This window comes from Heptranchias perlo, chromosome 17, assembly GCF_035084215.1.
Source record: "Heptranchias perlo isolate sHepPer1 chromosome 17, sHepPer1.hap1, whole genome shotgun sequence".
Classification (NCBI taxonomy): Eukaryota; Metazoa; Chordata; class Chondrichthyes; order Hexanchiformes; family Hexanchidae; genus Heptranchias; species Heptranchias perlo.
This window is the reverse complement of record NC_090341.1, coordinates 59,917,920-59,930,086: the sequence shown is the minus strand read 5'-3', so window position 1 is coordinate 59,930,086 and position 12,167 is coordinate 59,917,920. Positions and strand designations below refer to the sequence as shown.

Below are 12,167 nucleotides of genomic sequence, written 5' to 3'. Positions count from 1 at the left end.
AGTACATCACTGCAATAAACGAAAACATACAACCAGAGAAGAGGGAGAGCAGCATTCTGTCCAATCCTCACAGGAAGGGAGGGATAATCTGACAATCAACCTCAGCTACTCTTGCAGTAATTATTTTTGGGTTAGTCTGGTATCTATCACGTGTGGAAATCAGTCACCATGTTCAACAGTCACCAAATTAAAGCTACTGAGAAATCTACACCTGTTGAATTTCTGTTTGCCCAACAGAGAATGTGCACTCTCCCCCACGCCCCGCCCATTGGGATATACCCCACTTAAGGCCAGAGAGCTGAAGCACAGGTTGGCCAAACCAAGGTTCAGAGACTCCCAAGTGTGTATGGGGCTACTTGCTGGAGTTTAACTAGATGAAACCACACAGCCCCCCAGAACAAAGAACTGGTAATCGTCCCATCACCTGACCACTTTACCTATCAGGGCATTGGTTTGCAGGATTTACATAGAATTACACAGAAATTAAAACAGGCCCAACCAGTCTGTGTTGGTGTTTAAGAACGTAAGAAATAGGGGCAGGAGTAGGCATTACGCCCCTCGAACCTGCTCTGCCATTCAGTAAGATCATGGCTGATCTTCTCCATCAATTCCACTTTCCTGCCCTATCCCATATCCCTTATTTCCTTTAGTGTCCAAAAATCTATCGATCTCAGTTTTGAATAAACTGAACGACTGAGCATCTACAGCCCTCTGGGATACAGAGTCCCAAAGGTTCATAATCCTCTGAGTGAAGAAATTTTTCCTCATCTTGGTCCGAAATGGCCGACCCCTCATCCTGAGACGATGATCCCTAGTTCTAGTTCTAGACTCTCCTGCCAGGGGAAATAGCCTCTCAGCATCTATCCTGTCGAGTCCTCGAAGAATTTCATACAGCTCAATGAGATCACCTCTCATTCTTCTAAACTCAAGGCAATATAGACCCATTCTACTCAATCTCTCCTCATAGGACAACCTTCTCATTCCAGGGATCAATCTAATGAACCTTCGTTGCACCCCCTCTAAGGCAAGTATATCCTTCCTTAGGTAAGGAGATCAAAACTATACACAGTACTCCAGATGTGGTCTCACCAAGGCCCTACATAATTGTAGCAAGACTTCCTTACTCTTGTATTCCAACACCCTTGCAATAAAGGCCAACATACCATTTGCCTTCCTAATTGCTTGTTGTACCTGCATGCTAACTTTCTGTGATTCGTATACAGGGACCCCTAAATCCCTCTGAATACCAACACTTACTTGTCTCTCACCTTTTAAAAAATATTCTGTTTTTTTATTCTTCCTACCAAAGTGAATAATTTCACATTTCTCCACATTATACTCCATCTGCCACCTTCTTGCCCACTCACTTAACCTGTCTATATCCCTTTACAGCCTCTTTGCGTCCTCCTTACAGCTTACTTGGATATTCTTGGACACAAGGTGTTCAGGAAAGATATGGAAGGAAAAAAAGGTGGGGTGGTGGCAGTATTGATTGAGGAGAATATTGCAGTGCTGGAGAGAGGATGTGCTGGAGCGGTCAAGTACAGATCCTACATGGTTAGAGTTAAGAAACAATAGAGGTGCCATTACACTACTGGGTGTATTCTATAGGCCACCAACTAGTGGGGAGGATATAGAGGAGCAAATTTGCAAGGTAATTACAGAGAGGTGCAAGAACTATAAAGTAGTGATAATGGGGGACTTCAACTATCCTAATATAGACTGGGATAGGAATAGTGTAAAAGGCAAAGAATTTCTGAAATGTGTTCAAGAGAACTTCCTTGATTAGTAAGTTTCCGGCCCAATGAGGAAGGAGGCATTGCTGGATCTAGTGCTGGGGAATGAGGTGGGTCAAATGGAGCAAGTGTCAGTGGGGGAACATTTAGGGAACAGTGATCATAGTATCATAAGGTTTAGAATAGCTATGGAAAAGGACAAGGAGTAATCTAGAGTAAAAATACTTAATTGGAGGAGGGCCAATTTCAGTGGGTTGAGAACGGATTTGGCCCAGGTAAATTGGAATCAAAGATTGGCAGGCAAAACTGTAATTGAACAATGGGCGGTCTTTAAAGAGGAGATGGTTCAGGTATAGTCTAGGGACATGAGGGGGAAAGGTAGGGCAACCAAAGCCAGACCTCCCTGGAAGACGAAAGAGATAGAGAGTAAGGATTAATAAAGGAAAGGCAGCACGGATTTGTTAAAGGCAAATCGTGTTTAACTAACTTGATTGAGTTTTTTGATGAGGTAACAGAGAGGGTAGATGAGGCAATGTGGTTGATGTGGTGTATATAGAATTTCGAAAGGTGTTTGATAAAGTGACACATAATAGACTTGTCAGCAAAATTGAAGCCCATGGAATAAAAGGGGCAGTGGCAGCATGGATACAAAATTGGCTAAGTGACAGGAAACAGAGTAGAGATGAACGGTCGTTTTTCAGACTGGAAGAAGGTGTACAGTAGTGTTCCTCAGGGGTCGGTACTAGGACCACTGCTTTTTTTGATATATATTAATGACTTGGACTTGGATATACAGGGCACAATTTCCAAATTTGCAGATGACACAAAACTTGGAAGTGTAGCAAACAGTGAGGAGGATAGTGATAGACTTCAAGTGGGCATAAACAGGCTGGTGGAACGGGCGGACACATGGCAGATGAAATTTAACGCAGAGAAGTGCAAAGTGATACATTTTGGCAGGAAGTTTAAGAGGCAATATTAACTAAAGGGTACAATTCTAAAGCGGATGGAGGAACAGAGAGACCTGGGGGTATATGTGCACAAATCTTTGAAGGTGGCAGGACAGGTTGAGAAAGCGGTTAAAAAAGCATACTGGATTTATAAATAGAGGCATAGAGAACAAAAGCAAGGAAGTTATGTTGAACCTTTATAAAACACTGGTTCGGCCACAACTGGAGTATTGTGTCCAATTCTGGGCACTGCACTTTAGGAAATATGTGAAGCCCTTAGACAGGGTGCAGAAAAGATTTACTAGAATGATTCTAGGGTTAAGGGACTTCAGTTATGTGGATAGACTGGAGAAACTGGGGTTGTTCTCAGAGCAGAGAAGGTTAAGCAGAGATTTGATAGACGTGTTCAAAATCATGAAGGGTTTAGATAAAGTAAATAAAGAGAAACTGTTCCCATTGGCGGAAGGGTCGATAACTAGAGGACACAGATTTAAGGTGATTGGCAAAAGAACCAAAGGCGACATGAGGAAAAACTTTCTTACGCAGCGAGTGGTTAGGATCTGGAATGTGCTGCCTGAAAGGGGGGTGGAAGTAGATTCAATCAGGGCTTTCAAAAGAGAATTGGATCAATACTTGAAGGGAGAAAATATGCAGGGCTATGGGGAAAGAGCGGGGGAATGGGACTAACTGGATTGCTCTTGCAAAGAGCTGGCATGGGCTCGATGGGCCGAATTGCCTCCTTCGGTGCTGTAACCAGTCTATGATTCTACTTTCCCACCTATCTTTGTATCGTCAGCAAACTTGGATACATTACACTCGGTCCCCTCATCTAAGTCATTAATATAGATTGTAAATAGCTGAGGCCCAAGCACTGATCCTTGCAGCACCCCACTAGTTACAGCCTGCCAACCTGAAAATGACCCATTATTCCTACTGTCTGTTTTCTGTCCGATAACCAATCCTCTATTCATGCTAATATGTTACCCCAACCCCATGAGCCCTTATCTTGTGTAACAACCTTTTGTGTGGCACCTTATCAAATGCCTTTTGAAAATCCAAATATACTACATCCACTGGTTCCCCCTTATCTACCCTGCTAGTTACACTCTCAAAAAACTCTAACAGATTTGTCAAACACAATTTCCCTTTCATAAAACCATGTTGACTCTGCCAAATCATACTCTGATTTTCTAAGTGCCCTGTTACTACGTCCTTAATAATAGATTGTAGCATTTTAACTACTGATGTCAGGCTAACTGGCCTGTAGTTCCCTGTTTTCTCTCTCTCTCCTTTCTTGAATAGAGGGGTTACATTTGCTACCTTCCAATCCACAGGGACTGTTCTGGAATCTAGGGAATTCTGGAAGATCATAACCAATGCATCCACCATCTCTGCAGCCACCTCTTTAAAACGCTAGGATCTAGGTCATCAGGTCCAGGGGATTTGTTGGCTTTTAGTCCCATTAAATTCTCTAGTACTTTTTCTTTACTAATCTTAATTACTTTAAGTTCCTCCCTCTCATTACCCCCGGTTCCCCACTATTACTGATATGCTTTTTGTGCCTTCTACTGTGAAGACAGATAAAAAAAAATGTTTAACGTCTCTGCCATTGCCTTATTCTCCATTATAATTTCTCTTGTCTCTGCCTCTAATGGACCCACGTTTATTTTCGCTAATCTCTTCCTTTTTACATACTTATAGAATCTCTTACAATCTGTTTTTATATTTCTTGCTAGTTTACTCTCATATTCAATTTTCTCCCTCTTTATCAATTTCTTGGTCATCCTTTGCTGATTTCTAAAACTCTCCCAATCCTCAGGCTTACTACTCTTTCTGGCAATACTGTAAGCCTCTTCTTTAATCTAATACTATTCTTAACTTCTCTAGTTATCCACAGATGGATCACTTTTCCCATGGAACTTTTATTTCTCAAGGGAATGTATATTGGTTGGGAATTATGAATTATTTCTGTAAATGTTCGCCATTGCTTATCTACCATCATATCTTTTAACCTAATTTCCCAATCTACCATGGCCATCTCGCCCCTCATACCGATGTAATTGGCTTTGATTAAATTTTAGACTCTAATTTCAGACTTAACTACATCACTCTCGAACTCAATATGAACTTTTATCATATTACGATCACTCTCCCCCGGAGGATCCTTTACTCTTATATTACTAATTAACCCTGTCTCATTACACAATACCAGATCTAAAATAGCCTGTTCCCTAGTTGGTTCCTTGACATATCGTTCTAGAAAATTGTCTTGAATGCATTCCATAAACTCGTCCTCCAAACTACTTTTACCAATTTGGTTTGTTCAGTTTATATTAAGATTAAAGTCCCCCATGATTATTGCATTACCCTTGTTACATGCTCCTCTAATTTCCTGATTTATACTCTGTCCAACACTACAATTACTGTTAGGGGGGCCTGTAAACTACTCCCACCAGTGTTTCCTGCCCCTCGTTATTTCTTAGCTCCACCCGTACTGATTCTACACCCTGATTTTCTGAGCTAAGATCCTTTCCCATTACTGCCTTTATCTCACCCTTTATTATCAGGGCTACACCCCCAACTTCCTTTTCCATTTTGTCTTTTCTAAAAGTCAAGTGCCCTGGAATATTTAGTTCCCAACTTTGGTCACCCTGTAACCATGTCTCAGTAATGGCTACTACATCAAACCCATTTATCTCTCTTTTTGCCATTAATTCATCTTTCTTGTTACGAATGCTTCGTGCATTCAGATAAAGCGCCTTTAATCTTAAATTTTTACTATTTTTCCTTGACGTGACCGTAGTCACTAATGCCCTATTACCTTTGTTAAACTCTCTGTCCCTCCACATGAGCAGTATCCTAATCCTGTGTACCTATATCCCTTTATCCTCCTTTCCTTCAACCATCTATCTAACCTATTCTTAAATGTTGACGTGGTCTCTGCTTCAATCACTAACTCTGGTAGTGCGTTCCACAGCCTCACAGCCCTCTGTGGAAAAAAGTTTCCCTGTTCTCTGTCCTAAATCTCTTACAATTTAATCTTGTATCAATGTCCCCTTGTTGTAGACCCTCAATCACTGGAAACAGTTTATATCTATCTACTCTTTCCCATCCCTTCATAATTCTAAACACCTCTGTCAAATCACTCTGTAATCTCCTCTGTTCTAATGAAAACAGTCCATTTTTTCAAGTCTTTTTTTCATATTTGTATTTCCTCATACCAGGCAGCATCCTAGTGAGCTCTACCCTCTCTATTGCCTCAATATCCTTTGTATAGTGTGGAGCCCAAAACTGCACTCAGTACTCCAATTGTGGTCTTACTGAGGTTTTATATAAATTCACTTATATCTCAACTTTTATATTCTGTACCTCTTACCATAAAACCCAGTGCTCTGTCAGCCTTTACCCACTTGAAGTGCTGCTTCTAATGCTTTGTGAACATGAATCCCCAAATCCCTCTGCTCTTCCACATCACCCAGCCTCCCTCATTCAAAGTATAATTATTACTTCTATTATTTTTTAAACCAAAGTGCTATGTGGAGCTGAATGAGAAGAATGCCAGCCTCCAGTACAGCAGACTGACTGGTCATTCTGGAATAGTACTTTGAGGTACCGTGGACCTGCCTGGCTCAGGAACTGGATTATCTAGTCTGCCACATAGGGCTGGCTAAGTTCCGAACTTCCAACACCAGACGTGTCACCTTGGAGCCAGCCCGACTCCAAGACATCCCACCCACAGTGATTAGAGTTGCACTGACTTCAAGTCAGAACTAGTATGGCTGCATACATTTGTATGATGCACAGTGAGGAAGTAGTAAATGTTTTAAATTGGAGAGAGATTGGAGTGCATGTGCCGAAATGCACATAGCATGGTAAATAAGGTTGGTGAGCTGCAGGCACAAGTCGCCACATGGGACTGTGATATAGTGGCAATAACAGAGACCCGGCTCAAAGAAGGGGAGGATTGGGGACTTAATATTCCTGGCTACAAGGGAAGGAAAAAAAAGAGGGATGTTGCAGTATTATAGCACTGGAAAGGGATGATGTGGTTGAGAGGGTCAAAGACAGAATCTATCTGGTTAGAATTAAGGAACAATAGAGCAGCTATTGCGCTACTGGGTTTATACTATAGGCCACTAAATAGTGGGAAGGAGACAGAGAAACAAATTTGCAGGCAAATTACAGAAAGATGCAAGAACTATAGAGTAGTGATAACGGGGGACTTCAATTATCCCAGTACAGACTGGGATAGTAACAGTATAAAGGGCAAAGAGGGGGAGGATTTCCTGAAATGTATACAAAAGAACTTTCTTGATCAGTGTGTTTCCAGCACAGGAAGGAAGCAGTGCTGGACCTAGTTCTGGGGAATGAAGCAGAGCAAATGGAGCATGTTTTAGTGGGGGAGCATTTGGAGAACAGTGATCATAATGTCTTTATGTTTAGCATAGTTATGTAAAAAAACAAGGAACAATCAATAAAATACTTAACTAGAGGAGGGTTAATTTCAGTGAGTTAAAAAGGGATCTTGCTCAGGTGGATTGGAATCAAAAATTGGTCGGCAAAACAGTAATTGAACAATGGGAGGCCTTCAGGGAGGAGTTGGTTCAGGTACAGAGTAGACACATTCCTATGAGGGGGAAAGGAAAGGCATCCAAAGCTCGAGCTCCCTGGATGGCCAAAGATATAGAGATTAAAATGAAACAGAAAAAGGAGGCTTATGACAAATGTAAAGTTCATAATATAATAAAGAACCAGGCTGAATATAGAAAGTACAGAGGAGATCTAAAAAAGGGAATAAGAGGGGCAAAGAGTATGACAATAGATTAGTGGCTAACATAAAAAGGGAACCTAAAAATCTTTTATAAACATATAAATAGTAAAAGGGTAGTCAAAGGAAAGGTGGGACCGATTAGGGTCAAAAAAGGAGATCTTCTTGTGGAGGCAGAGGATATGGGTGAGGTACTAAATGAATACTTCACATGGGTCTTCACTAGAGAAGAGGATGCTGCCATTGTAGCAGTAAAGGAGGAGGTAGCAGCGATATTGGATAAGATAAAAATAGATAAAAAGGAGGTACTTAAAAGGTTGGCAGTACTCAAAGTAGAGAAGTCACCCAGTCCAGATGGGATGCATCCTAGGTTACTGTGGGAAGTAAGGGTAGAAATTGCTGAGGCTCTGGCCACAATCTTGCTTAGATATGGGGGCAGCGCCAGAGGACTGGAGGATTGCAAATGTTACATCCCTGATGAAAAAAGGGGAGAGGTATAAATACAGCAATTACAAGCCAGTGAGCCTAACATCGGTGGTGGGGAAACTTATAGAGACAGTAATCCGGGACAAAATTAATTGGCACTTGCAAAAGTGTTTGACTAACTTGGTTGAGTTCTTTGATGAAGTAACGGAGAGAGTTGATGTTCTGTATATGGACTTTCAACAGGCATTTGATAAAGTACCGCATAATATAGACTTGTTAGCAAAATTAAAGCCCATGGGATTAAAGGGACAGTGGCAGTGTGGATACAAAAATTGGCTAAGGGGCAGAAAGCAGAGAGTAGCGGTGAACGGTTGTTTTTCAGACTGGAGGGAAGTATACAGTGGTGTTCCACAGGGGTCAGTATTAGGTCCACTGCTCTTTTTGATACATATTAATGACCTGAACTTGGGTATACAGGGTAGAATTTCAAAGTTTGCAGATGACACGAAATGGGGTATGTGGAGGATAGTAATGGATTTCAGGAGGACATAAACAGATTGGTAAAATGGGCAGACACATGGTAGATGAAATTTAATGCAGAGAAGTGATTCATTTTGGTAGCAAGAATGAGGAGGGGCAATATAAATTAAATGGCACAATTTTAAAGGGGGTACAGGAACAGGAAGACCTGGGGGTGTAAGTACACAAATCTTTGAAGGTGGCAGGACAAGTTGAGAAGGCTGTTTAAAAAAAAAATGGGATCCTCGGCTTTATTAATAGAGGCATAGAGTACAAAAGCAAGGAAGTTATATTAAACCTTTATAAATCACTGGTTAGGCCTCAGATGGAGTATTGTGTCCAATTCTGGGCACCACACTTTAGAAAGGATGTCAAGGCCTTAGAGAGGGTGTAGAAGAGATTTACTAGAATGGTACCAGGGATGAGAGATTTCAGTTATGTGGAGAGACTGGAGAAGCTGGGGTTGTTCTCCTTAGAGCAGAGAAGGTTAAGAGGAGCTGAGGTAGAGGTGTTCAAAATCATGAACGGTTTTGACAGAGTAAATAATGCGAAACTGTTTCCAATGGTCAGTAACCAGGGGACACAGGTTTAAGGTGATAGGCAAAAGAAACAGGGGTGACATGAGGAAACATTTTTGTACTCAGAGTTGTTTTGATCTGGAATGCACTGGCTGAAAGGGCGATGGAAGCAGATTCAATAGTAACTTTCAAAAGGGAATTGGATAAATACTTGAAGGGAAAAAATTTACAGGGCAATGGGAAAGAGCAGAGGAATGGGACTTATTGGATAGCTCTTTCAGCGAGCCAGCACAGGCCCGGTGGGCCGAATGGTCTCCTTCTGTGCTATAACATTCTATGATACTATGATAAGATAATACAATACATATTAAAAATCAACCAAATAGAATCCAGACCAAACAAGCTGCCCCAGCCCCCTATTGCTCCCAGAACATGTAGGCTTGGCAGGAAACCTGATTACCAATGGACTCCTCCCATAAGCAATCAAAATGTATAATCGTTTCATAACCAGAGGAACCAAATTTAAGATAATTGACAAAAAAAACCCAGGATGGAGAAGAGGAGAATTTTTTTTTTACAGTGACTTGTTATGATCTGGAATGCACTGCATGAAATGGTGGTGGAAGCAGATTCAATAATAACTTTCAAAAGGGGAACTGGATATATACTTGAAAAAAGTTTTTGCAGGTCTATGAGGAAAGAGCAGGGGAGTGGGATTAATTGGATAGCTCTTTCAAAGAGCCAACACAGGCACGATGGGCCAAATGGGCTCCTTCTGTGCTGTATCATTCTGCTTCTATGAATTCAATAAAAAATATATTAACCATGAATCCATTAATAGACAATTAATGTTAGAAATACCAGCAAGAAATTTCCCTACACAGGCCCGACCATCTCCCTGGGCTGGGGGCTCGAGTTCTGCTTCAGTCCCAGGGTTGGAAATTTCATCTGGATCTTGGATGCTGTGTGTATGAGAGACACATCGAGCAGTTTTCATCCTGCTCATGTGGATCTACCCAGAGCAGACCACACTGCATCACATGAAAACCAAAGGAAAATTTGCAAATTAGAACAGTGAGGTCTGAGCTACGAGAGGAAAAATCAGAACTATAAAGGATTTTATTTATTCAGCACTTTACACAGCTTAAGCCATTAAATGAAATATCTGAACTATCTGTTGCTTGGGTATCTCTGAGGGGACTGATGTTCATGCTAGTTTACGAGATGCTCTGGTGGAGTGCTTGGACACTGCGGCCAGAGTCGTTCAGCCTGCCCGCCCTGGAGTGTGGCAAAGGAAAGCTGTTAGCTTTTGAAGAGTCAATGGTGGGAAAAACCTCCCTGGTGCAAATGACAGCTTCAGCAAGGGCTGTGAATCCACCAATGGGAACTGGCGGGGAGTATTAAATTCATGCAAATAACTGATAAAAAGGAGGAAGGTTTTGGGGAGGGAGTGGGATTAACAAATGAATAAAGTACTTCTGTATAAGGAGATCCGCAGTGGTTGGCAGAGCAAAAACTGTATTTCACAATGTAAATACCTGGGAATAAGAGGTCTTGGGCAGGCAAGAACACAGTAACTAGTATTGTAAACAAAGTAGGAGGTAAATAGTATTACAAATATTGGGCTCGATATTAGCAGGACGGCAGGTTCTCAGTGGGGGGGTCGACTGGGCGCGTGGGTAACGCGCCCGGTGAAATCAGTGTGCTCCGCACGCAATCGCAGGATAATTGGAGCCACTTACCTGTGCTTCCGGGTTTCCCGCTGGTAAGCTGTGCGCAGCAAGGTCTGTCAGCTGGAGGAGCCCTATTTAAAGGGGCAGTCCTCCACTGACTGATGCTGCAGAAAATAGGAAAAATTACAGCATGGAGTAGCCCAGGGGGAAGGCTGCTCCCAGGTTTAATGATGCCTCACTCCAGGTATCATTGGATGGGGTGAGGACAGAGATCTTCCCCCCGGCAGGCGGGAGGAAGCAGCCTGTCTCTGCCACCAAGAAGGCCTGGCTCGAGGTGGCAGAGGAGGTCACCTGCACCACCAACATATCACCCACCTGCATACAGTGCAGGAGGCACTGCAATGACCTAAGTAGGTCAGCCAAAGTGAGTACACTTATTCCCCTACACTCCGTCTACCACATCACCGCCTCCACCCGACATCTCCTTCTGCACTGCCAACACTACTCTATCACAACACTCCTCACACCCACTCAAACCTCATCGTCATCTTACCTGCACCTATTCACCTCGCCAGTACTCATCCCGCCACTACCACTCAACCCAATCCTCATACAATCTCATGGCTCTATCTCAGACTCACCCTCTCATGCATCTCTTTCACGGTCAGCCTCACTCAACCTGCCACTACCTGTGCTGCAGCCACAGGGCATGCATCACATATGTGCAGTAGGAAGCGTAAGGCAAACGTGTCGTGAGCATGAAGGGGATGCACAAGGGTGTTTGAGGGTTTGTCATGGTTTTTACTTATATTTAATTTCTGACCAACTCACATTACATATTATATTGGCACCACTACTGCCACGTCTTTGCTAATCTTGTCTTGTTTGTGCAATAATGCCCTTTCCTGAGGATCACAACGAAGACCCACAACTGATGCCACCCATTGTGTCACTGCAGAGTGGGTGTAGGTGTATTTGCAGGGCTCTTTTGTGCAGACGACTGAGAGACGTCGGCGATGTCCCCGGTGGCACCCTGGAAGGATGCGGAGGAGAAGTTGTTGAGGGCAGTGGTGACTTTGACAGCTTGGCATGAAGGAGGCTGCAGATGTCCACGACTACATGTCGAGTGACTCTGAGCCTCCGTGTGCACTGCTGCTCAGAGAGGTCCAGGAAGCTGAGCCTCGGTCTGTGGACCCTGTGGCGAGGGTAGTGCCCTCTGCGATGCTGCTCTCTCTGCGGTTGCCCTCACTCCTGCTGTGCAGGTGGATGTGTCACAGCACTGTGTTGTGGAGCTCCATGTGTCAGAGGTGGACGGCGTGGCCGGCGATGCTGTTCGCCCTCCGAGGAGGTCATGACTGCAGCTACGGCGGCCCCCATGCAGAAGATGTACATCTGAGGGGGTCCGCAAGGTAGGTACATGTGTCTGGACACCGGGGTAAGTGTGCAAGTTGGTGAATTTTGTTGTTAGGAGCAGGGTGGTGGAGGCCAAACTTTGTCCCAAGTGACAGAGTGGCCTCCTGCAATGAGTGAGGGTCTCCCCCCCGACCTGTCAAATGGACCTTTGCAGCTGCCACAGG

At 43.3% G+C, this 12,167-nt stretch overlaps 1 protein-coding gene across 8 annotated transcripts in view; it reads right to left on the bottom strand.

Moving 5' to 3' along the window:
- LOC137334338 (methyl-CpG-binding domain protein 4-like) overlaps positions 1–12,167 on the bottom strand; it is a 120,186-nt gene that overhangs the window by 83,713 nt on the left and 24,306 nt on the right. The window lies entirely within an intron of this gene.